The sequence below is a fragment of the Megalobrama amblycephala genome, linkage group LG7 (genome assembly GCF_018812025.1).
Source record: "Megalobrama amblycephala isolate DHTTF-2021 linkage group LG7, ASM1881202v1, whole genome shotgun sequence".
In the NCBI taxonomy this organism is placed as follows: domain Eukaryota; kingdom Metazoa; phylum Chordata; class Actinopteri; order Cypriniformes; family Xenocyprididae; genus Megalobrama; species Megalobrama amblycephala.
In genome coordinates, this window is record NC_063050.1 from 1673413 (window position 1) to 1697280 (window position 23868).

The 23868-nt window shown below is 36.1% G+C and overlaps 1 protein-coding gene and 1 pseudogene across 3 annotated transcripts in view; one reads left to right on the forward strand and one right to left on the reverse strand.

Moving 5' to 3' along the window:
- The window catches only part of LOC125271014 (protein NLRC3-like), a 224362-nt gene that overhangs the window by 153966 nt on the left and 46528 nt on the right, over window positions 1-23868 (reverse strand). The window lies entirely within an intron of this gene.
- Window positions 1787-7605, forward strand: LOC125271398 (annotated as a pseudogene).

Here is a 23868-nt window from a genome sequence, read left to right on the forward strand (position 1 = left end):
AATTATGCATGTAAATACAGCACGTGAGCTTCTGTAACACTCTCTATCTAGAGAATCGCTATCTAGAATCATACACACCCGTCCGAGTCAGTACATGAAATGACAGACATCAAGTGATACGAATTGTAACTCAAACATTGTTTAGAAAACTAGTCCTGTTCAAATAGAGCTAAAGTTCAATGCTACAGTTCAAAAGGGTGATATTTGCTTTTAAAGAATTCTCTGTTTAAGGACTACAACAAACGGCTGGTAGGGACTACAATATGCTTCTTCCTGGGTTGGTGACATCACTAACCCTAAAATTTACATAAACCCCGCCCCCGAGAACACACAACAAAGGGGGTGAGGTCATGTTGGGCTGCTTTAGAGAAGAGGAAGAGTTGTTGTATCAGAGTGTTTTACATCATTTTACACCGGACTGGTTCACAAACGAGGCTCAAATTAACACTGGATTTGCATAAAAGGTTAACATGACGGTAAATGCTAGATGATGAGTTGAATCAACTCCACAGCAACTACATAAATTTATCCACTAACCATTCAGAAACGTCCAGTTTCATTCTAAAACAGTGGTTCCCAAACCTGTCCTGAAGGACCCCCAGCATTGCACATTTTTACGTCACACTTATCTGACACACCTACTTCAGGTCTTGCAGTCTCTACTTATAAGCTGATGAGTTGAATCAGGTGTGTTAGATGAGAGAGACATCCAAAATGTGCAGTGATTGGGGTCCTCCAGGACAGGTTTGGGAACCACTGTTCTAAAAGTTGGAACTTCTTCCTGAGTCTCTCCATCAGTGTCGACTCCGGTTTGAACAATGTAAGGCTGAACACCGTTACTGACAATCCTCATTTTGGCTGCATGAGATTCTCCAGCTTTGTTGTTGTTGAGCTGTTAAAGCTCCACCCTCTTCTGGAAAGGGGGCGGGACCAGCAGCTCATTTGCATTTAAAGGGACAAACACAAAAACGGCGTGTTTTTGCTCACACCCAAATAGGGGCAAATTTGACAAGCTATAATAAATGATTCTTGGGGTATTTTGAGCTGAAACTTCACAGACACATTCTGGGGACACCAGAGACTTATATTACATCTTGTGAAAAGGGCATTATAGGTCCAGCCTATAACCAGCTGTTCGAGTGGTTTAGTCCAAATTTTCCATTGATAGCTATGCAAATACAACTTTGACTCTTCAAAAAGTTCATAAAGAAATCATAAAACAAATTCATATGCTTTTTAGTCAAAATTTTCCAAAGAGACTTGATCGCTCTATATGATGAACAGATTTAATTGATGCTTTTATTCACATATAAACATTGCGTATGTGCTTGACGTGTGAGAACAAACTTTATTGGTTCTAGTGGAAGCTACTGAATATTGAATATGTGAATAAAAATTCAAGCTGCTGTTTACATATTTGTAGCAAATCTTAATATGATGTTTGATCAAATCTTTTCCATGATCCTCACATATGTTATAGTTCAGGGTTGTCAGGGTTGACATAACCTCATAGAAATATTAATTGTGTTATGTGCCCTAGACCAATGACTCAGTCAGGACGTCCCATCACAGGATTTGTGAGACCAAGTACACTGTCTGGTCGACCAGAGATGATGGAGCAGGCCATCAGAACACCTCGAACCGCGAGCACAGCCCGTCCAGTCACCAGCGCTTCTGGGAGATTCGTCAGGCTGGGAACGCTAGGATTATCCCTAACCCTGACCATTCATATACAGCAGTTTCTGATTCTGATGTTTCACAGAAGAACTAGTTTGACTAACAAACATTAGTAGCTTTGAAGCATTGTAAGTTAACTGTCTTTTTTTGTTACAATCTCAGGCCTCCATGCTAACAAATCCCGATGGACCATTCATTAACCTTTCTAGGTTAAACATGGCAAAGTACGCCAAGAGACCGAACTTGTCCAAGGTATTTTTAACCTAACTAATAAATTGAAGTTTCTTGAAAAAGTTACTTTTTGAAAGAAGTCATTCCTTTTAGTCATAATTTAATGTAATATCGTGATCTAATTATTATTAACACACAATAATCAAGTGTTTGTCATGACTCACTGACACTCTGTCTCTCCCTCTCAACACAAGACCTTGTTTGAATACATCTTTCATCATGAAAATGATGTGAAAAATGTAAGTAGGTCTCATATGATTTTTCTGCTAATAGCTGTTTTCTGTGTATAAGACATTAATTTTTCCATCTTGCCAATCTGCAGGCATTAGATCTGGCTGCTCTGGCCACGGAGCACGCTCAGTTCAGAGACTGGTGGTGGAAAGTACAGCTGGGAAAATGCTATTACAGGTGAGAATCAGTGGCATCATGCTTTCTGATGGTGTTATTCAGCAACTGGACTATGATGGTGTTAGAGAAGTTTATGAATCATTTTGACCTGCATGAAGAGATTTGTTTGTAAGTACTGATCAGATGCAGTAGAGGATTTGTGTTTGTAGACTCGGTTTGCACCGTGAAGCTGAGAAGCAGTTCCGATCAGCTCTCACCCACCAAGAGTTTGTGGATACTTACCTCTACCTTGCAAAGGTACCATTCGGCAAGTCAAGATTTGTGGCTTACAGCTTCCTGTGACTACTTCCCAGTAAGACTCTTTGTGCTGTGCAGGTGTATCAGCGTCTGGATCAGCCCATCACGGCTCTGAACGTGTTTAAGCAAGGCTTGGATCACTTCCCAGCGGAGGTCACGCTGCTCACGGGAATCGCACGCATCCATGAGGTATTTTAAGCTGGGCTGGGACAATTCATTAATGCATCACGAATTGAGAAATGATTCTGGATCGATTGTGATATTTTCCATATGTATCATGATTCTCTCTCAAATTGATTCTGATCTTAGTCTTCAACAGTAGATGGCACTGCTTGCTTTAGAAACAGTCGTACTCTGCTTCCTTCTGATTCCTTACACACACCACTTGAACCTTCTATAAAATAATCATTCATAAAGTTAGGTTAAAGGTTGAAGTGAATTACGAGGGTGTTTGCAGTGGGCTGTTTACATTAATTTTGTGTCATAAAAGCATTCTGAGGTGAAAGTACATTCTCAGACTCAGCCGAATGCACAAGCACTCTTCTTCATGAACATTTGAACATGTGTTTAAAATCTAGCCTAGAGCGCCATCTGCTGTTAAAAACTAATCTATTTGCAATGCATTTGGAAAATATCAGAATTGATCCAGGAATCATGATGCATCAATATATTCTCCCAGCCCTAATTTTAAGCTGTCCTTTATGTTCACATCACTTAATATACTTTGGATTCATTTGTCTGTCTCCTCCAGGAAATGAATAATGTGATCTCGGCCACAGAGTACTACAAAGAAGTCTTGAAGCACCATCGCCTGTATTGGCAGCAATCATTTTTACACAGACCAGCCAGAGATCGCCCTGCGCTTTTACAGGTGAGATTGCTTTATTCTTTTCCTCTTAATTTTCCTTGTTGCATGCATGTAACCAGCAAAAACACATATGAGATCAGATTTTTTTGGCATCTGATTTGAGTCATGTGATCACCTGATTTGATAACCATCCTCACACTCAGCATCTGATCAGGGCTGGGTATCAATACAGATGTCTTGATTCTATTCAATGAATAATTTTCATTGGCTCCACCACAATAAAAAATTATAAATCAATAAAATAGTTATTGTTATTGTTGTTTTTGACGACAACACAAGCACCATTTATCCACTCGGATCAAACGGCAAAAGTCATGGATAAAGACTTCAGACTAAGCTGTTTTTTAAAAAAATTCTTACAAAGTACACACTTGAAAACTGTTCTCAAGTACAGTAATGAAGTACAAATACTTTATTTTCCACCGCTGAATACAGTGTTTTGATATTTTGTCAACCACTAATGATACTTCTGTGAGCTTCATGCTTTTAAAAACCTTATAAGTGGGTAAACTTTGAAGAGCGTGAACACTAAACATAATCAGTTGTGTTTAAATTCAGTGTATGAGAAATATTAATAGTGATGCATTTTGGTGCAATACTGTGAAGTGTATGATTATGTAAATAATTAGTATATTTATTTTTGTATTTTTATGAGATATGTTGATAGAGTAATGGAGCAACTTAACCAAAGGATTATTCAACTAATTATAAGATTATTGATAGATTTTTTTTTTTTTTGATAAAAAGAATTGATATTAAGAAGAATAATTGTTAGAAGTGAAGGTAAACACATGGGACATATGCGTGAAAGACGGGATCTGTGCATCATGACTGGTGTTTGGTTTCTGTTCAGGCGTTTGCTGCAGATGGGGGTGTTCAACTGTCAGCTGTACAACAATCTGGGCCTGTGCTGCTTCTACGCCCAGCAGTATGACATGACCCTGTCGTCCTTCGAGCGAGCATTAGCCCTGGTGTCCAGTGATGAGGAACAGGCTGATGTCTGGTATAATCTGGGACATGTTGCAGTGGTGAGCAGACACTCTGTGTCCAATGTCACACATGTTTAAGTCAACTGCATAACAGTCTGCAGACGAGGAAGAAATCACTGTCCCGCACTGGTGGAACAAACTCCTCACTCGAGTATCACTCAGCAGATCTGATTTACTCTGACATGTGATTTAGAGACTTTGTGATTTATACAGAGTCAGGAGTTTGATTCAGACTGATTTCACTCGATGAAGAATTTTTGCAAACCAAACATTTAATGGAGCAAGAAAAGACAGGTATACTTCTACAAACAAACACAGTGTAATGACTTTTTTTGTTCCTCTTTTACTGTAGATTTTCTGAGATTTGTGTATAACATCTGGTTTAAAAATGTGTGTTTATAATAAAATTGCAAAAGTATTAAAGTATTAAATGTTGCTATTGTGCCCAAAGCAGAAACACTGGTTACACTTTCTTTAAGGTGACGTTACATTGTCCTTACTTAAGTAAGTACTGAGTGACATTAATTAATTACATGTACTTAATATAGAGTTACAGTAATTGTTCAGGTGTCGTTTAGGGTTAGTTACTTGTAATTATTCATAATTTACTGTTATTACTATAGTAAGTATATGTAATAACGTGTAACTGCGTCACCTTAAAATAAAGTGTTACTTAATCATTTGATGGAAAAGCTGATTCCACATGTAGTAGGTCTTTGAGAAAAAAAACTACAGATGAATTATGACATATGCCAGTTATGAACAAAGTTATTAATGAATATATATTGGCTTTTCTTTCTCTCTTGCGTAGGGCATTGGTGACTTGACTCTGGCTTACCAATGCTTCAAACTGGCCTTGGCTTTTAACAACAACCACGGTGAAGCTTATAATAACTTGGCCATATTGGAGCTACGGAAAGGCCGGATCGAGCAGGTCAGGTTCTTCCCAAACAGTCTCGTGATAGCTAAAGTAATCACTATAGTGCACACACACTTATGTACTGTATCTGATATATCCAAATCAATCAATTTTGAATCAAATCCAGAGCTTGTGAATCTGAATCAGTCAAAAGATTTATGAAATCTGTGTCAATACCCTAAACTGATTCAGGTGTGTTTAATTAGGGGTGTGTTCCACTTCACTTTTAGACACACACTCACACACTTCCCTAAGCACTTTCCCTCGGGTGAATCCTGCCGCCATTTTGAAGTGTGTTCCACTTCGTCAAGTGGACGAGGGACGTTTATATGGACAGACCCTCAACCCTCAGTTTTCACTAAGAGAGCGACTCGACTCACATGTGCATTTCAGACAGCTCCATATCCCACAATGCAACATGATTGTGACATCACAGCACTTTGCACTTACAGGTGCTGGTCATTTAATTAGAATATCATCAAAAAGTTGATTTATTTCACTAATTCCATTCAAAAAATGAAACTTGTATATTATATTCATTCATTACACACAGACTGATATATTTCAAATGTTTATTTCTTTTAATTTTGATGATTATAACTGACAATTAAGGAAAATCCCAAATTCAGTATCTCAGAAAATTAGAATATTGTGAAAAGGTTCAATATTGAAGACACCTGGTGCCACACTCTAATCAGCTAATCAACTCAAAACACCTGCAAAGGCCTTTAAATGGTCTCTCAGTCTAGTTCTGTAGGCTACACAATCATGGGAAAGACTGCTGACTTGACAGTTGTCCAAAAGACCACCATTGACACCTTGCACAAGGAGGGCAAGACACAAAAGGTCATTGCAAATGAGGCTGGCTGTTCACAGAGCTCTGTGTCCAAGTACATTAATAGAGAGGTGAAGGGAAGGAAAAGATGTGGTAGAAAAAAGTGTACAAGCAATAGGGATAAGAGAGGATTGTGAAACAAAACCCATTCAAAAATTTGAGGGAGATTCACAAAGAGTGGACTGCAGCTGGAGTCAGTGCTTCAAGAACCACTACGCATAGACGTATGCAAGACATGGGTTTCAGCTGTCGCATTCCATGTGTTAAGCCACTCTTGAACAACAGACAGCGTCAGAAGCATCTCAAAGACAAAAGTCCTGGACTGCTGCTGAGTGGTCCAAAGTTATGTTCTCTGATGAAAGTAAATTTTGCATTTCCTTTGGAAATCAGGGTCCCAGAGTCTGGAGGAATAGAGGAGAGGCACACAATTCACGTTGCTTGAGGTCCAGTGTAAAGTTTCCACAGTCAGTGATGGTTTGGGGTGCCATGTCATCTGCTGGTGTTGGTCCACTGTGTTTTCAGAGGTCCAAAGTCAATGCAGCCGTATACCAGGAAGTTTTAGAGCACTTCATGCTTCCTGCTGCTGACCAACTTTATGGAGATGCAGATTTCATTTGCCAATAGGACTTGGCACCTGCACACAGTGCCAAAGCTACCAGTACCTGGTTTAAGGACCATGGTATCCCAGTTCTTAATTGGCCAGCAAACTCGCCTGACCTTAACCCCATAAAATCTATGGGGTATTGTGAAGAGGAAGATGCGATATGCCAGACCCAACAATGCAGAAGAGCTGAAGGCCACTATCAGAGCAACCTGGGCTCTCATAACACCTGAGCAGTGCCACAGACTGATCGACTCCATGCCACGCCGCATTGCTGCAGTAATTCAGGCAAAAGGAGCCCCAACTAAGTATTGAGTGCTGTACATGCTCATACTTGATGTTCATACTTTTCAGTTGGCCAAGGTTTCTAAAAATCCTTTCTTTGTATTGGTCTTAAGTAATATTCAAACTTTCTGAGATACTGAATTTGGGATTTTCTTTAGTTGTCAGTTATAATCATCAAAATTAAAAGAAATAAACATTTGAAATATATCAGTCTGTGTGTAATGAATGAATATAATATACAAGTTTCACTTTTTGAATGGAATTAGTGAAATAAATCAACTTTTTGCTGATATTCTAATTATATGACCAGCACCTGTTATTCACACCCCGACCCCACACAACTGTAGTTTATGATATATGAACGATTTTGAGATTTAACTGCATATTACTTGTTAATAAATTTGACAGTGTTTAATGAGCTTTCTTTGTGACTTGAAGGTTAGAGATCTTCAGAGTAATTACACGGCTGCTCAGAAATCAGAGGATGCGTTTCCTGAGCATGTGGACACTCAGCAGATCCTGAAGAACCTCAGACAGCATTTTGCCACTCTGTAAGATGATTAACTCTAATATCAATGTTGGGAGATGCAAATAACTTGCACAGACTGGCATATACATGTATGTTAATAATTTTAAAAATGAAAACAATCATAAAAATTGCGTTGTTTTTACCACTGCTCTGATGAGGCAATTTATTTCACATAAAACGGCTCCAGCTCGCTCCAACACACCTGCTCAGAAGCTTCTAGAAGTCTAACTCCTGAACACCTTGATTTACTGGTTCAGGTTATAATAATAGTTTAATGTATATATTGTTTTTCCCCAAGCTCAAAGCATGTTACAATCAACAATACATCCAAAACATCAAACACTACAGATGACCATGAAATCTGAGTCAAATGATTTGTCTGAGGTGTGAAGTTTTGTATTTTTTTTTTTTATCTACAACAGTCAGAATTTGGGTATTGTAACGTGTGGTCACTGGCAAACAGATGAAGAAGATGAAGGGTAATTCCAATATGAAGTTTAATGACAATAATTCATGAACAGGTAGCAACACACACATGAAACCGGACACTGAACTGAACACAAACAGGAACTGATTTACACAGAGCAGAAGATGAACTAATGATGAACAGTGATGGTGAGTTAGTGTCCATGTGACTGATGAGTGGCGGGAACTTAGAACAAATGAACATGTGACAAACAGAACATGACAGTGACCGTGTGACAGATGTAACTCTATATTCTGTACTGTAATGCTCTTTTTATCTGGACTACCAGCACACTCTATCTCCCGCTTGCAATATATTCAAAATTCTGCTTACTTACACTTACACTAAATCTAAGTAACTTACACCTATATTATTTAACCTCCACTGGTTATCCCATTGTCTCAGTGCCATCCAGACCTGTCAGCTCCACCCACTAGACAGCTCTGAAGTTGAACAGAAGACTAGAGAAACAGGTGAATATAACAACTGAACCGCTTAAGACGGACAAGGAGCAAACTGAAACAGGGATTATATACATGGAAAACAAGGGAGCAAATTAACAAGACACACCTGAACAGAATACTCAAATCAATCAGTAACCATGGTGACAAACAAGCATGTGACAGAACTAACGAACAACCTAGAAGATTAACAAAGAAACTCAGACAAAAGAGATCAAAAACATGAATGTATAAACTCAAAACATGACAGATATATTATAAGCTGGTCAGCTGTTGAATTCTAATGGTCAACTTTTGAGTATTAATGAACCATGTCTTGAATTTAAGTGTCATATTTCAGTTTAAGAATATTGTCATGAATTCACAATCTCTGTTCAGAAATCAGGGCACTTGGTGTAACACTGCAGGAAGGTCTCCATAGATCAGTTTAATTTAATGAATAAGTGCAGTAACCAGTCGATTAGATCTCTCTTTGTTCATATCTCTTCTCCCCCATCAAAATTTGTGTGGGTTAATATGTTTCCCTCATTTGTGTGGGAATATTTTTGGGGAGTTCTTAGTCTGTATTGTTTAACAAATATATATATATGTATATATATATAAAATACACACACACACACACACACACACACATATATATATATATATATATAGCTATGAGCTATTTCAGGCATCCAAGGCCACGTCCTATCTGACATGAACTGTCCCATAAATGTTGTTTCTTATGCTCAAAAAAGGTTATTTTTCAGGCTAGTGCAGTTATAAGCGCGAGTCTCGGGTTTCTATGGGAACAGGTGTTACAATATATTCGGTTCCTGAAATATTCTGTTCCACTGGGTGGCGCTTACGCGAATATTCATGATATCCTGCTATTGTGGGCGTGTCCTTGAAACAACGCGCAAGCGAATGGAACTGAAAATATTCGTACACGCTCCTCAAATTGCAACGGTTTAATAGATTATTTCGAAAAGGTAATAAAATATACAATGTTACGCAACAGTTCACATGTTCGAAACAATGTATAGTTTGTGTAATATGATAAATCGTCTAAGCTATTTTGCCTGATTGAGTAGAGGACAGGCATTCAGATAAACGGTTAACGTAAGGATACAGAGCAAACATGAGCCAATAACCTTGTTTTGCACTAATGTGTTTTATGTTTAGCTTTTTTATTATTATTATTTGAGGCTTTATTTATTTTAATTTTTTTTTAAATAGTTTGATTAGTCTGCTTTCTTCGTTGTCATTCTGTGACTACTGCATAGTGTTGACAACTTGAAATAAACCTCTACAAATGTATCTGTGTCCTAATAAAAATAAGGTATAGACTGGTGTGAATATTCAATGTCAACCTTAATTTCTTGATTATTATTCAATCAATATTGGTGCACATTGAGTTTTTCACTTTCAACTGTTTTCCAGCAAATTACTTAACGTGTAATATTTGTACAAACAAAAAGATTCAACAACGGAGACATAAACTGAACAAATTTCATAGACATTTGATGAACATCTGAAAGTCTGTCTCATCCTCAGCACCAGATTTGCTAGAACTTGCTGTGAGATGTTACTCCACTCTTCCATCAAGGCAATTCACATTCTCAAACATGTCTGGTGGGACTTATAGTTACATGTGGTTTGGCACTGGAAGGACAATCAGCTGTCCTTCTGTCTTCCTGTAGCACTGTCTCAGGTATCTTACAGACATTGCAGTTTATTGCTACTCTGTTCTCATCTGCAGTCTTCATACCTCCTGCAGCAGGACTAAGGCACGTTCACAGGTGATCAGAGACCCTGGGCATCTTTATTCTGGTGTATGATTGTTTTGTTTTTGTTTCAGATTATGACGCGTGTCGCTCTGTCTCTATTTCAGAAACCGAATATATTGTAACACCGGAGCTTCTAACGGCAGCTGCAGTGACGCAAAGACTTTATCAATCAGCGATTGGCTCTTTTACTTTAGACCGTTTTTTTTTTTTTTTACGTATTCCACCAAGTTGCAGTTTCTCCCATTCATAACTAATAGGAGTGATCCGTCTTTCTATATCTAGTCTTTGCTATCACAAATGTTATGTTTGTAGGCCCTAATTGTGAAAGAGAGTCTATTGTGCATTTATTTTTTCAATGTCCCTCTTCATCTTTCTTTTGGTATAAAATGTCACAAATGAATTGCAACCTAGTCTTAAATATGTCACCTTTTTTACTTCAATTAAATCAATGTCTTTTCCAAAAGAAAAATATATATTATCGATATATTTGTCTCACTGCACATGGTTCAAATCTGAGAATTTGAAGTTAAATTCAATTTCAGTCTCAAGATTTTATTATGCTGCAGTCGCTGCTTCCGGTCATGAGTATGAGGTAATACAGCTCTGTTTATCATATTAGACACATTTGAGAGTGTTAAAATGATGTTATAATGTTACTCTGTGCGTTCGCTCGGCTGCTGTGAGACACTGTTACACACTGCAGTAAGATAGATCGATTTTACAATATCATATTAAATACTGGATGGCTTGTGTTGATAAATGGCAATTCATTTTAAAATGTATTTTATGATGGAGAAAAAAATAATTATGCTGTAAGCTATGTTAGCTACTTAACAAAATAGTGTTTGAGGCATGATTAAAAACATGGTACTTGCGGACAATCGAGGACAATAGATTTAAACAATAAGACTAAACGTGTTGAGCTATATAACAATGATTAGTTTTCTGTCAGTGAATGTATCCAAACAGTTGTTCACTTGTCTGCTAAAACTGTTTGGATACATTCATTGACAGAAAACTAAAACACATAATATATTAAAGTGTCTTTGGTGTTTTCATGGTTTCTACAAAATCAAGGGTAACACAGATATGATGTCATTGATAAGCGACACATGGTCCGTGTACTGATTAAAATTACTTATTTCTCTGGATTTAAGCATTCTTGGAAACATCTGGGATAATGTAAGTACACAAGTCAACAAAACATATAACACTGATCTAGTGGTTTTTGGATATCATATTTTAATCCAACAATCCTACATATTGTGCCTACGAGTCGACACTTTAATGAATGCTACCACCATTAATTATTTTACAAAGACATACTAAATACATTAATGCAAATGTAATACAACTATAACTGTAATAAAACTATAGTTTGTATTGTGAGCTTGAACTGTTTTTTCTCTCTCCATAATTATGAAAAATTAATTCATTAGTCTTTGTCTCCCTCTGCTGGTAAAACACAAACACAAATATATTCAGACTCTATATATTCTCTGTAACAAAACTTCAGCCTTTTTGAATTTATACTGTGTTTATACAAATAAAATGATTAATCAATGAATGAGAAACTGTAATTTGCTGCTCTGAAATAAAAGGTGCTTCACTGCCACCTCATCAGGTCTGTCAGAGGATCGTTGAAATCTAAATGAATCTTAATTTATAACAGTGAAGTCACTGTATCTTCAGTCTGTTGATTCTGTTGACTGTGAGTCTCTGTAGTGGATCCTTATTCACCATCAGATGAACATGAGGAGATCAGACTGTCATGTGCTAAAATAAAACACAAACAGTCACATGTGCAGAATGAAACATTACGTCTGTCACATCTTTTCCTAAGAAAACTAGATAAGCTTTATCAATTCATGATAATATAGCTTCTGTCTGATGCTCAAAGTCACTTTACAAAATCAAGAGGTCATGAAAGGTCACTTTCACACAACGGACAGCTGATCCAGAACCAGCAGAAATGATCATTACACTCCACTACAAATTTAAGATGTTGTAACTTATAATGTAATAACTGCACATTAATGTAATAAGTATTACATTATTATTGTAATAAATTGTTCATAATGTAATGATTTTATCAAAACAAAATAAAATCTTGAGCTTATAATGTAATCATTTTTACATTATGAAAAATGTATTACATTATAAACTCATCATATTATCATAACTGAAAATAGTATTCTCTTTAAAAAAATAAATAAATAAATAAATTCCAGTCTTAAACTACCTGCAAAATGCAACAGATTTTAATATTCATCCAATTATTATGATTATTATTATTATATTTTTTTTAAACATAAAGCATTGGTATTCCCTTACAGTACATTTTAAAATTTAAATACAATCTTAACCTGCCTAGAAAATCCACCAGATTACTGATATTATTATTATTATTATTATTATTAATAATATGATTATTATTACTATATATATAATGTTTACATACTGTTAAATGACAGTTAAATACCAACACTGTACAAATGCTGTGTATAAAAAAACCCTCACGGTATCAATGTGTGTGTGTGTGTGTGTGTGTGTGTGTGTGTGTGTGTGTGTGTGTGTGTGTGTGTGTGTGTGTGTGTGTGTGTGTGATAGATCACATTACCTGCTTCAGCCAATCGCAGCACAGAGCACAAGTTTAGCAAAGATTTCTTCACTTTAATGCAAGTTACAGCAAAACAAATCCTGAATGTACATCAGAGGACATGTTGAAAAATACAGTATAACTTACAGTCATGTACAGTGGCTATAAAGAGTCTACACACCTCTGTTAAAACAGTTTGGTTTGGTCAACATGCCCTCTGATGAAGAAATGTTTGCTAAACTTGTACTCTGTACTGTGATTGGCTGAAGCAGATAACGTGGTTTTATGTTTTTAAAGCGGTTACAATTATGACAATATGACAATGTGTTTGGTGAGTTTATAATGTAATAATTTTCTCATAATGTAAAAAAAAAAAGTTATTACATTGAGCTCAAGATTTCATTACATTTTGAGAAAATTGTGACATTATGAACATTTTATTACAATAATAATATAATACTTATTACATTATGTGCAGTTATTACATTATGAGTTTCTACAAACCCAAACCTCAGATTATCACACACACAGAGACAGTTAAAGGGTAAAAGCTGGAAATAACATTAATATTATTTTCACAATCAGTCACAACACTATGAGCAGAATTAAACTCAATTTAAACAGTTTAAAGTTCAGAGACCTACAGAAACTGAAGCTGAATTTAAGACTCATTATCTGATGATCTCAGACACAATATTCACACACATGTGCTGTTACTGAACCTGGTACAATTTCCTTTAATTTCTAGTGAGTAAAACAGCCATTTAAACTTTATATGAAAATATGATGATGAAAATTGTTAAAAACTATTCTTACATTAGTGTCTCCAATTTATAATGTGGATCATTCTCCAGATCAGAGAGCAGCTTCACTCCCGAGTCTCCTAGATTATTCCCAGACAGATCCAGATATCTCAGGTGTGAGGGGTTTGATCTCAGAGCTGAAGCCAGAGCAGCACAACCTTCATCTGTGACACCACAATAACTCAACCTGTAGAGAACAATGACACACTCTTCACTCTCTCAGATCAGATCAACACACATTAAGCACCATATATTAAGTCACCATAAAACATTGAAACCCAATGTGTGTGTGTGTGTGTGTGTGTGTGTGTGTGTGCGTTTATTGACATATCAGGACACAAATGTGTATAATGACATGGGTATGACATAAGTATTACAAAAAGTTACATTACTCCATGTCCCCACTTTTCAAAAGGCTTATAAATCACACAGAATGAGTTTTTGTGAGAAAGTAAAAGTGTGCACAGTTTCCTGTGATGGGTAGGTTTAGGGGTAGGGGTAGTGTAGGGGGGATAGAAAATACAGTTTGTACAGTATAAAAACCATTACGCATATGGCATGACCCCACAATTCACAAAAACAAATGTGTGTGTGTGTGTGTGTGTGTGTGTGATTAATGTATTTGTAAACATTTTAAGGAACTCTTGATACTAATGTAATTAATTTCCAATAAAGGCTGTATTAAAGCACTTAATGATATTTTCAGTCTTTCCATGACCTAATCTAAAGTAAGAACTCTTTATGGTTAATAAGTTTTTAACAAAACATTATCTAACTCTTTACATATGAGCTAATTAAACAATAACAATGAATGAAGAACTAATTTTCCGCATATAGTCTATTAATGTATTAACTACAGTTTATAAACTATTAATTAACAATGTAAGAGCCATTATGTCTGTAATTCTGTTTTTTGACCACTGGGTGGAGTATTGGCCTAAGGGAGTATATAGGTAGGCAAAGAGTAAAAAAGGGCAGGTGTGTAATTAGAGGGAAGCACAAAATTTTTTGACCGTGTCTGGAGGTAAATCTGTGATGATATCCGATGGTATTTTATATCTGCACTGGGCAGAGGAACTGTGAGATAAAATGACCTGTACGAACTGTGTGACGAATAAATTTTCAACCAAATAGTTGATTGTCTATCTGCAATACTTCTGCCCTTTCCTGGATGCATCCAATAGTTTTTTGTTTCCAAGGAACTTCTTGTACATATCTGTGCAGGAAAAGGTGAAATTGACACAAACTTGGAGCTCAGCCTTGACGCTGTCCACATCCAGACAATTCCTCTCATTTCTCCATGCAGATGTCATCATTGAAAAGACTCGTTCTGTGTGTGCATTGCTGCATGGGATGGAGAAAATATAGCCGCTGATCTTCCTGAGATTCACAAGTGGTTCATCTGCTTTGGAAAACAGTTTCAGATATCGCTCCTCACTATGGCAACCTTCCCTTTCCGGAGAAGTGAAGGAAGCTTTCACCATGGCATATTCCTCATACAGTCCATCCATATCAATGTCTTTCAGATCGCAGGCCTGGACAGCATCACTGTATTCTTCATATGACACAGCAGTTGTGAGGTCAAGCTTTGCCACTTTGCTATGAAAGCTGTTCTCAGAGAAGTCATATCTTTCACTTATGTATTTCTCGGCTCTTTCATAGAAACCAAGAAAATCCTCCACACATTTATTTGCCAGGTAAGGGGGTAGCTGCTTGAGTCTGCTGTTCACAGTAAAGCCAAAGAACCTGTCCGTCATCCTTCTCTCAAGTTTCTGTTTCAGTTCAGTCATTACCTTAAACACGTTATGCTGAACGATTTGGCCTCAAGTGCTTCAATGGTGTCTGAGAACACTTTTAGAATGTGACTGAGGAAAAGAAAATATGTCTCAGACACTTCGATGCTTTCCTCTCCAAAACATTTCCACAAAAACTGGGAGCATTGCTCCTCACCTTCACTCTGAAAGTAGCTGGTCAGGGGCTTCCAATACTTCAGTATTCTGTCAATAGATGGAAGCAGGACAACCACCTTGTGACGAAATGCCGTAGCAGGTTGCATTCTTCCACTTCCACAAACTCACAGAATTCCTTCAACTGTGCTGTTCTGCTTGCTGACATGCTAAAATGGCTGTGAACCTTGAGCACAGCATTTTCAACATCAAAATCCAGGCTGCCTGCTGCATATCTTGTTGCATTGTGTAGGATATGGGCTAAACAATTTGCAGGTAGCACATCCTTCTGAGCCAGTTTCAATTTCTGATAAACACTGTTGTGTTTTCCATAGTTGACACTGGCGTTGTCTGCTGCATATGCAGACATGTTTTTCACATCAAGACCAGACATCTCCAGTTTAGCCAGCAGCTGGTTTGTTATAGCCTCTGAAGTTTCGTTGCTGTCACTATAAAAATCTGACAGTGCATGTTGCACACCTTCCTCAAAGTGCAAATATCTCAGTACAATCGGGAAAAACTTGGTTGTACCTCTGTTTGATGCGTCCGTTGCCACTGAAAAAGGCAGATTGTTTAATGTGATGTAATCTGAATGTATATGTACAGAGTAGGGCGCTAGGACATTCTCACACAAAGCCTTAGCTTTTGTTTTCCCACAGGTCATCCCCTTAGCTGTAGAGTCACTAAAGATCTCTCTGTCCACTTTCACTCCACAGTCGACACTCCTGTATGACTGATGATGACTTGACTGCATGATAGACTTTACAAAGCTCTGCAGTGGAGATTTTGTCATCCTGAGGTGATGATGCTTCTCGAAAAAATGACCTCAGGGAAGACGTACCTGCAGCTCGTCGGTTACTTTTATGTTTTTCCGTGCTGGCATGTTGGTCAATGGCGGCTTTCCCTTGACTACTAACGTCCACTTCACAGCGACACAGTGTGCAAAATCCATGAAAAGCGTCTCTGCTGCTTTTTGCTATAAATTCGTGCTCTTTTGTCCAATCCGGATTAAACAAGGTCTGACGTTTCGGCATGTTAACGTGATGATATGACATAGCCAGCATGTGGAGGCTTGTTTACGTTTTTAACCAATGATATATCAGATATTTATTTGATACCGCTTTCAGCCAATCGTTTGTTTGACCAGAGATCTTACGGCATTAGACGCTATGCTGCTGCGTCCTAATAAAGATTCTAGAGCGGGTTTTTTAGGCTGATTCAGCGCAACTCTAAAAAGGAGGACAAATGAGTGTCCGGCTTGAGGCTGCGCCGGACGCCGGACAGGGGGCTTAAAATCCGGACTGTCCGGCCAAAATCCGGATGTATGGCCACCCTAATTTTGAGTCTCTTTCACACTGGTAAGAAAAAAACGTGGTGGTATCGCCGGCGATACCTCAGACCTCAGTGTTAAGGACTTTACACTTGCTTGACTAAATGAAGAAAATGACTTTGACTTGAGATCCAATGACTTGAGAATGACTTAATAACAACTAAAGTAATTAAATTGATTTTTATCAAAATAAGCTACAGAAGATCAGAGTTTGCTCAATCACGTGACGCTGCACAAGCACAGAAAAACATACAGCGGGTGAGAGCGCTAAATACAGAGGGAAGAAGATCTCCCAACATTGTTTCTGTTGGATATAAACACTTCGAAACAGACAATATTTATAAAAGGAGATTTGCAGCATAAAAACTGTCAAGGGGTATCGATCGGACACGACCATCACAACCTCCAACTTCACAAAGGAAAGCATGTAAGCTAACCTGTTTGTTAGTTAATTTGACTAAATCTAGAGAGAAAAAATGGTCAAAACACATACAAAATTTGGTCAAAACTTTATAAAAAATTATTTTTTCAACTGTAGCTTAAGGTTGTCAGTATATTAAAATGATAATTAATGATGGCATGTTTTATAATTAATGTAATGTAAATTCACTGAGATTTGGCACGTTTTATTTTAAATCATTGTGCTTTAATGCCAAATACTTCACTCTTTCTAGTGACAGAAAACAATACACAAAACTGTTAATGATATACCAGTGATTTATTGATGTTCCTGTATAAAGCAGGGTCAGACATTATTACAAATGACACCAGAATTAATAAAATGCACCCAAAATTCAAGATATGATGGCCCCAAAATGGCCCTAGTATGAGCTTTTTATCTTTAACATATGATATTTAAGCAATATTTCCAGAATACTAGCACGGCTGCTAATGTGATATTAATTTTATACAATAGTTCAGTGAACTAAAAGTTAAATGTTTTTGCTCTATTTCTCACAACAACAATATCTCAAACAAGCCACAGCAAAAGAGGCATGTGTCTCTGCAGCACCAACACACAGTGGTGTTTCATTACTGAATGAATCTGGAGTTTTGAACGAATCGGTTCAGTGATTCAGTGATTCAGTCACTTGCTTCGTTCCAGAATGAATCGGCCATTTTGAATCAGTTTAATGAATGCTTCTATGACTCATTCATTAAGACAGTGATTTACTGCCACCTACTGGCTGTTTTAATTTCATAATTTCAGTTACTGTTGCTTTGTCCGAAAAGCCATGGTGCTGTCACGCCACACAGAGTGAAAACTACTGTGGAGCATAGAGGACACTGACAACATGTCGACAGACAAGACAGCAGGTTACTTATAATATTAAACAAAGTCTGAGCTTTCAAAATGTGTAGTTTAAAAAAAAAAAAAAAATTAAAACAATAAAAACCGTTTTGTGGCTCTTTAATGTGTCGTGACAGATCGCTGTAGCTCCTCAGTTCAAGAGGCTCGTAAACCGATCATCTACTAGTTCATTTTTAGCATCAAATAAACATGAATGAACATGAGAAGGAAAGTTGTTTCAAATGCAGAAAGACGTCAATACACACCATTTTTCAAGTTTAAGTCCACCAAGGTTAATCTGACTCCTGACTGCTTTGTCGGACAAAATGGTGGATTTGCGTTCTGATTGGTTAGATAGCTTGTCATCAAACTCCCGGCGAAGGGTCAATTAAAAGTATAATATATAATTTTTACCCCATCTCATTTTTTTCTATATTCAAAATTCTAATCTAAATTTAATCTCAACATGTTTAATGCTGTTGTAATTGCAGTGTAAATGCATTCACTTTTAAGATTACATATACATTAACATGGTTAAAAAATCCCTTTTGGTTTGAAAATGTTTAAAAATGTCCCTGAAAATCAGTTTAATAAGTCAAATATTGGCTCTTAATGTAAAGTTAATTTCTGTCACTTCCCTGCCGGTGATATTCCATAAAATATATTTAAGCAAAGTTAAATAAAATGACATTTACTAATAAACCAATATAATTAATGCATCACACTTGTGAATTAACCTTCAACATTTTACGTATTATTGTTATAATAATAATTCAAAATTGTAATAATTGTGAATAAGTACTATAATAAATTATATTATTATTATTAATATTATGGCATAAAAGTATGAAAGTTCATAATTTCTGAAGGAAAAATAAATAAGTTCGAGGTCAATATAAACTCTACTTGTCTCTGTTTGGTGTTGTAACTTGACTCTTAGCAGGACTCGACTTGACCTGTTTGTGTTCACTGTGACTTGAGATTTGTTTGAGACTTGATGGTAGGAACTTGAGACTCACTTGTGACTTGAACACGTGTGACTTGCTCCCACCTCTGCTAATAATCGACTCTTTCTCTGTAATTATATTCACACATCACATGATGACACTGATATCTGCACATCAGCACTGATTGTGTTTCTCCAGCATTCAGAGGTGCTCATGTTATTTTGATGAGAGTTTATTCAATGTCAATCTTGTTTTATTAATAATTGTTTTTCCTTCATATTGCAGTGATTTATTTCTTGGTATTTCTGGGAATTATTATGTTTTATTTTACTAATTGACTTTAATCAGTGTTTCGAATAAATTGATGATAATCATGATATTTAAAAATGAAGTATCATCATCATGTTAATTAGGTGTGTCACAATATACTGGTATTGGTGATAACCATAATATTTAAAATGATGAATAATACACATATGATAATGACACGTAAATAAATAATCCAGCGCCAGTATCTGATCAAGGACCACGATTTCAGCTAAAGATCTTCTTTACTGTTTTCTACTGAAGAAAAACAGTCACCTTCATCTCTCATGGTCTGAGGGTGAGTAGATCAACAGCAGATCTTCATTTTGGGGTGAACTATCCCTTTAATTCTCTTTCCTTCTGGATTAAACGTTGTCAAAAGTTATCAACCAATCAGAATAGACCTCCACGCCTGACCAATAAAAAAAAGTTTCAGGAAATATTATTGGCTGAAACTGAAATGCACCAGAAAGACTTTGAAAAATCAAAGGTAGCTCTTAAATTTCTTTACAATGTTAGAAATGTTTCAGGATGAGGCATTTGTATGATTTGTACATATAAATAACCAAGTCTGTCTAACTGCATCACTACATTGTACAGACATTACAGGTCAAACTCCTCTGATGTTCAATTTATTTTAATAAACAACATATTATATTCTCTTAAGACACACTGCATATAAAAATAAGTGTTGTCATTTTCCTCAACTGAATTGAGTTAATTTGTTTTATTTGTTTTTATTTAATGTTTACTTGTCTTTTTTGTAAATTGAATTTAGTTTGAAATCAAGTTTGAAATCAATCTTTCTTGTGCTGCATGTAAGCTATTGCAACAAAGTTACTCTATAGTAAAGACAAATACACAGAGTGAAGAAATGTTTCGTGAGATTATATGGCAATTAATCAACATTTAAATATGTAAACAAAATCCTAAATTAAGATCTGTTCATCATATAAAGTGGACGTGTCTCTTCTGAAGACTTGAATTAAACGCTCCATTCAAATGGATTACTGTTACAATGAGTCTTGAGCTTTTTGAAGCTTGAAAATAATGATGGCCTTGACAAAATGGATGGACAAAAATTGAGATATTAAAATATCTATATGGCAGTATACAGTATGTTGCGGTTTTCCCCATGGTATTGAAAATGATACTGAATATTGATATTTTTCAAGGTATCGTATTGAAGTTAGAAACTCCAGTATCATGAACACTAATTCAAAAAGGTAAAACTTTACTATTTTCTACAGAGATCTATGATTTGATTGAATATATATTAGTACAGTAATTCATTAAATATCGCCAGCTAAAAAGTAACCAGTAACTAGTACTCTGAGTAGTTTTTGAGAAGAGTACTTTGTACTTTTACTTCAGTACTTTTTCACACCAGTAATTTTACTTGTAATTGAGTATTCAGCAATGTAACAGTACTTGTATTTAAGGACAGATTTTCAGTACTGACAGAAGGAAGTTATTTCAAACTGGTATGTGATGGTGTGATTCTTCAATAAATAAATCAATAAATAAATAAATAAATAAATAATTTAAAGATCAATTTGACTGATAGCATTTTTTTTCAAGATTTCTATAGATATCGAAATATTTTGTTATCATGATTTATTTTGGTCACATTATTCATGTAAAAATTATTCAGGTGAACCACACAAAACTTCCCTCTTTTCAGCTGCAGATACACATTTTGAGGCAATGATCACACTTTTGAAAGGTTGGTCTGTTTGCTCAAGCATTACAAGATAAGTTGATTTACACCAAACATTTGTGATTTAAAAAACCCTCTTCAGTGTAACCTGTGGTCTGTTGTCTGGTTTGTAGTTTGTTTGGTTTATTTAACTGTTAGTTTTAGTTTCTTTTGCCCAGGATAATAATATATTTAGATCTAAATTTTCTTTTTTCAGGAAGACTCCTCACTCCCTTCCTTCTACTGCCGGCAGGATCTGACGGTTCAAGCAGGAATCTGTCACTGAACCGCCGGATGGGGTTTACGCCAAAGGATATTTTTTTATGTACTATCTACATATTAATCCTTATTCACTTCAAGTCTTTATGATAGAGATGATCTTACCACAGTGTCCTCCAGTTTACAGTGAGGATTCTCCAGTACAGGAGAAATCATCTTCACTCCCGAGTCTCCTAGATCATTTCATAGACAGATGCCAGTTTTCTCAGGTGTGAGGGGTTTGATCTCAGAGCTGAAGCCAGAGCAGCACAACCTTTATCTGTGACACCACAACACATCAACCTGTAGAGAACAATGACACACTCTTCACTCTCTCAGAAGCCCATATATGTTTTAAAGATAACTAATAAAGCATCTCTGTATGATATAATGTAGCTAATATTCATCCAATCATGTTCACACTAACAGTGTTATAGATGGAGACAATATAATGTGAATTTAATGAGATTCATCTTCAGTTATCACAAATTAACATTCTTCATTTTGCTTCTTTCTGCACCTCTTTTTTCATCATCATGTTTATTGATAGAGTTTATTTGTTTTTGTACTATTTATTATTTCATTAGTTTAGTTTAGTTTTGGTCTCACTATGAACTATTTAAAAATATGTCTCTCTGAGCACCAGATCATGTGACTATCAGAGAAACGATCTTACTTCAGTGTCTCCAGTTTACAGTGAGGATTCTCCAGTACAGCAGAAATCATCTTCACTCCCAAGTGTGTAGTGTGTGTGTCCCAGTGTGATGTGTGTGTGTGTGTGTGTGTGTGTGTGTGTGTATCTCAGGCATTAACCAATGCTTTGGCAGTATGTGGATACAGGACCAAACTGATTATTCTTATTTTTGGTAGCTTGGGATATGTGCACAGATTATGTGTCAGAGGCTTGCAGATTGCTGGACTGAGTAAAAAGACCTCTAAGCAAACAGCCAGATATTGTTCTGTGTCAGCAATTATAGGCAGTCTGCATGTCTGGAGAAGACGATGTCATCTTTATCCATAGTCTACTTATTAATGTGGTTGTGACTATTTGCATTGTCTGTATTGTCAGGTGAAACATAATAGGCTCTTTGTGAATATTTGGATGCTGTGTTGTTTTAATCAGTATTTGTCATTCCAAATAAAATAATCAAATGTGTGTGTGTGTGTGTGTGAGTGTTTGAGTGAGAGGGAAAACTAATATAAAAATATAATAAATTATGTTAACAAATTATCACATTAAATAATATGGAAAGATGATCACAGAAAAAAGATGGATGTGACGGTCATTAAGGATGAATTCATGTTCTTCAGGTATCAAAGTCCTGACTGTGAGAGTTTGTGTTTACAGTTTTTTTCAATTTCTAACAAGCTTTTATCCAATCTGTATCACAGTTTCAAATCTCTAAACACAATTAACACAACATCCGTCTGTTGTGACCTTACCATTAACACAATTCATGTCATTTTCACACAAAATGCAGTCAATTAACACGTTTCTGAAAGGTTTAAATTTTCTCTTCATACAAGTTTACCCCATACCAAAATCATGGATCTTTCTGATCTTATTTACAAATGCTTAAACACAGCATGACAGAAATGAAGACCGAATGTTTCACTCTTTAAATATAGTATAAACCTCTACTTCTGTAACAACAGCAGCTCAAAAATATTGAAAAAAATACATAAAACAAATACTGAAACAATTGATAAGCATTTTTAATTAGCAGATCACTGAAATATTGAGAAATAGCAGATTTCACAGTTGCTAAAACACATTTCTTGAAACCACTTATTTTCTCAAAACATTAAACACAAACACAAATCTTCCAACTAATTTCACAAAACATCTGACTCTTATGGCAAAATCAAACAAAGCTTTCAGATCGTACACACGTTAGGCAATATATAAACACTACAGATCATTCATTAGACACTACCAAAGCCACTGCAACCTTTAGCCAAAAGCGTAACAGCTAATGCTAAAGCAGGGAAGGAAACCAGAGGCTGTTTTGTGAATGGAAGTCAATGGATGAGAGGCTTCACTGTGCTGATTAAACAGCTTTTGTAGGGAAATAGCTAATAATTTAATTAATCGACAGCAGTTTGCTAATCTCCAGCATGTTTTACACTAAACAATACTTTCAATGGGAACTATATGTAGATTTTAGCTTGATAAAAATGTATTTTAAGAGAAGGCAGACTAGGGAATATTGTGACTGATGTCACTGTCATTACACGATAGGCTGAGAGGAGCCGCTCGTGATTACAGTTTTTTCAAACTGGATAAATGTTTTCTTCTAGGCCTTTATTATTTAATGTTCTTACATATTCTTTTATCATTAAAATGAAGTTTATCAAATTGATAATAACAAACTTCATTTGAATGCTATAGTGGCAACATTGCACGCAATAGG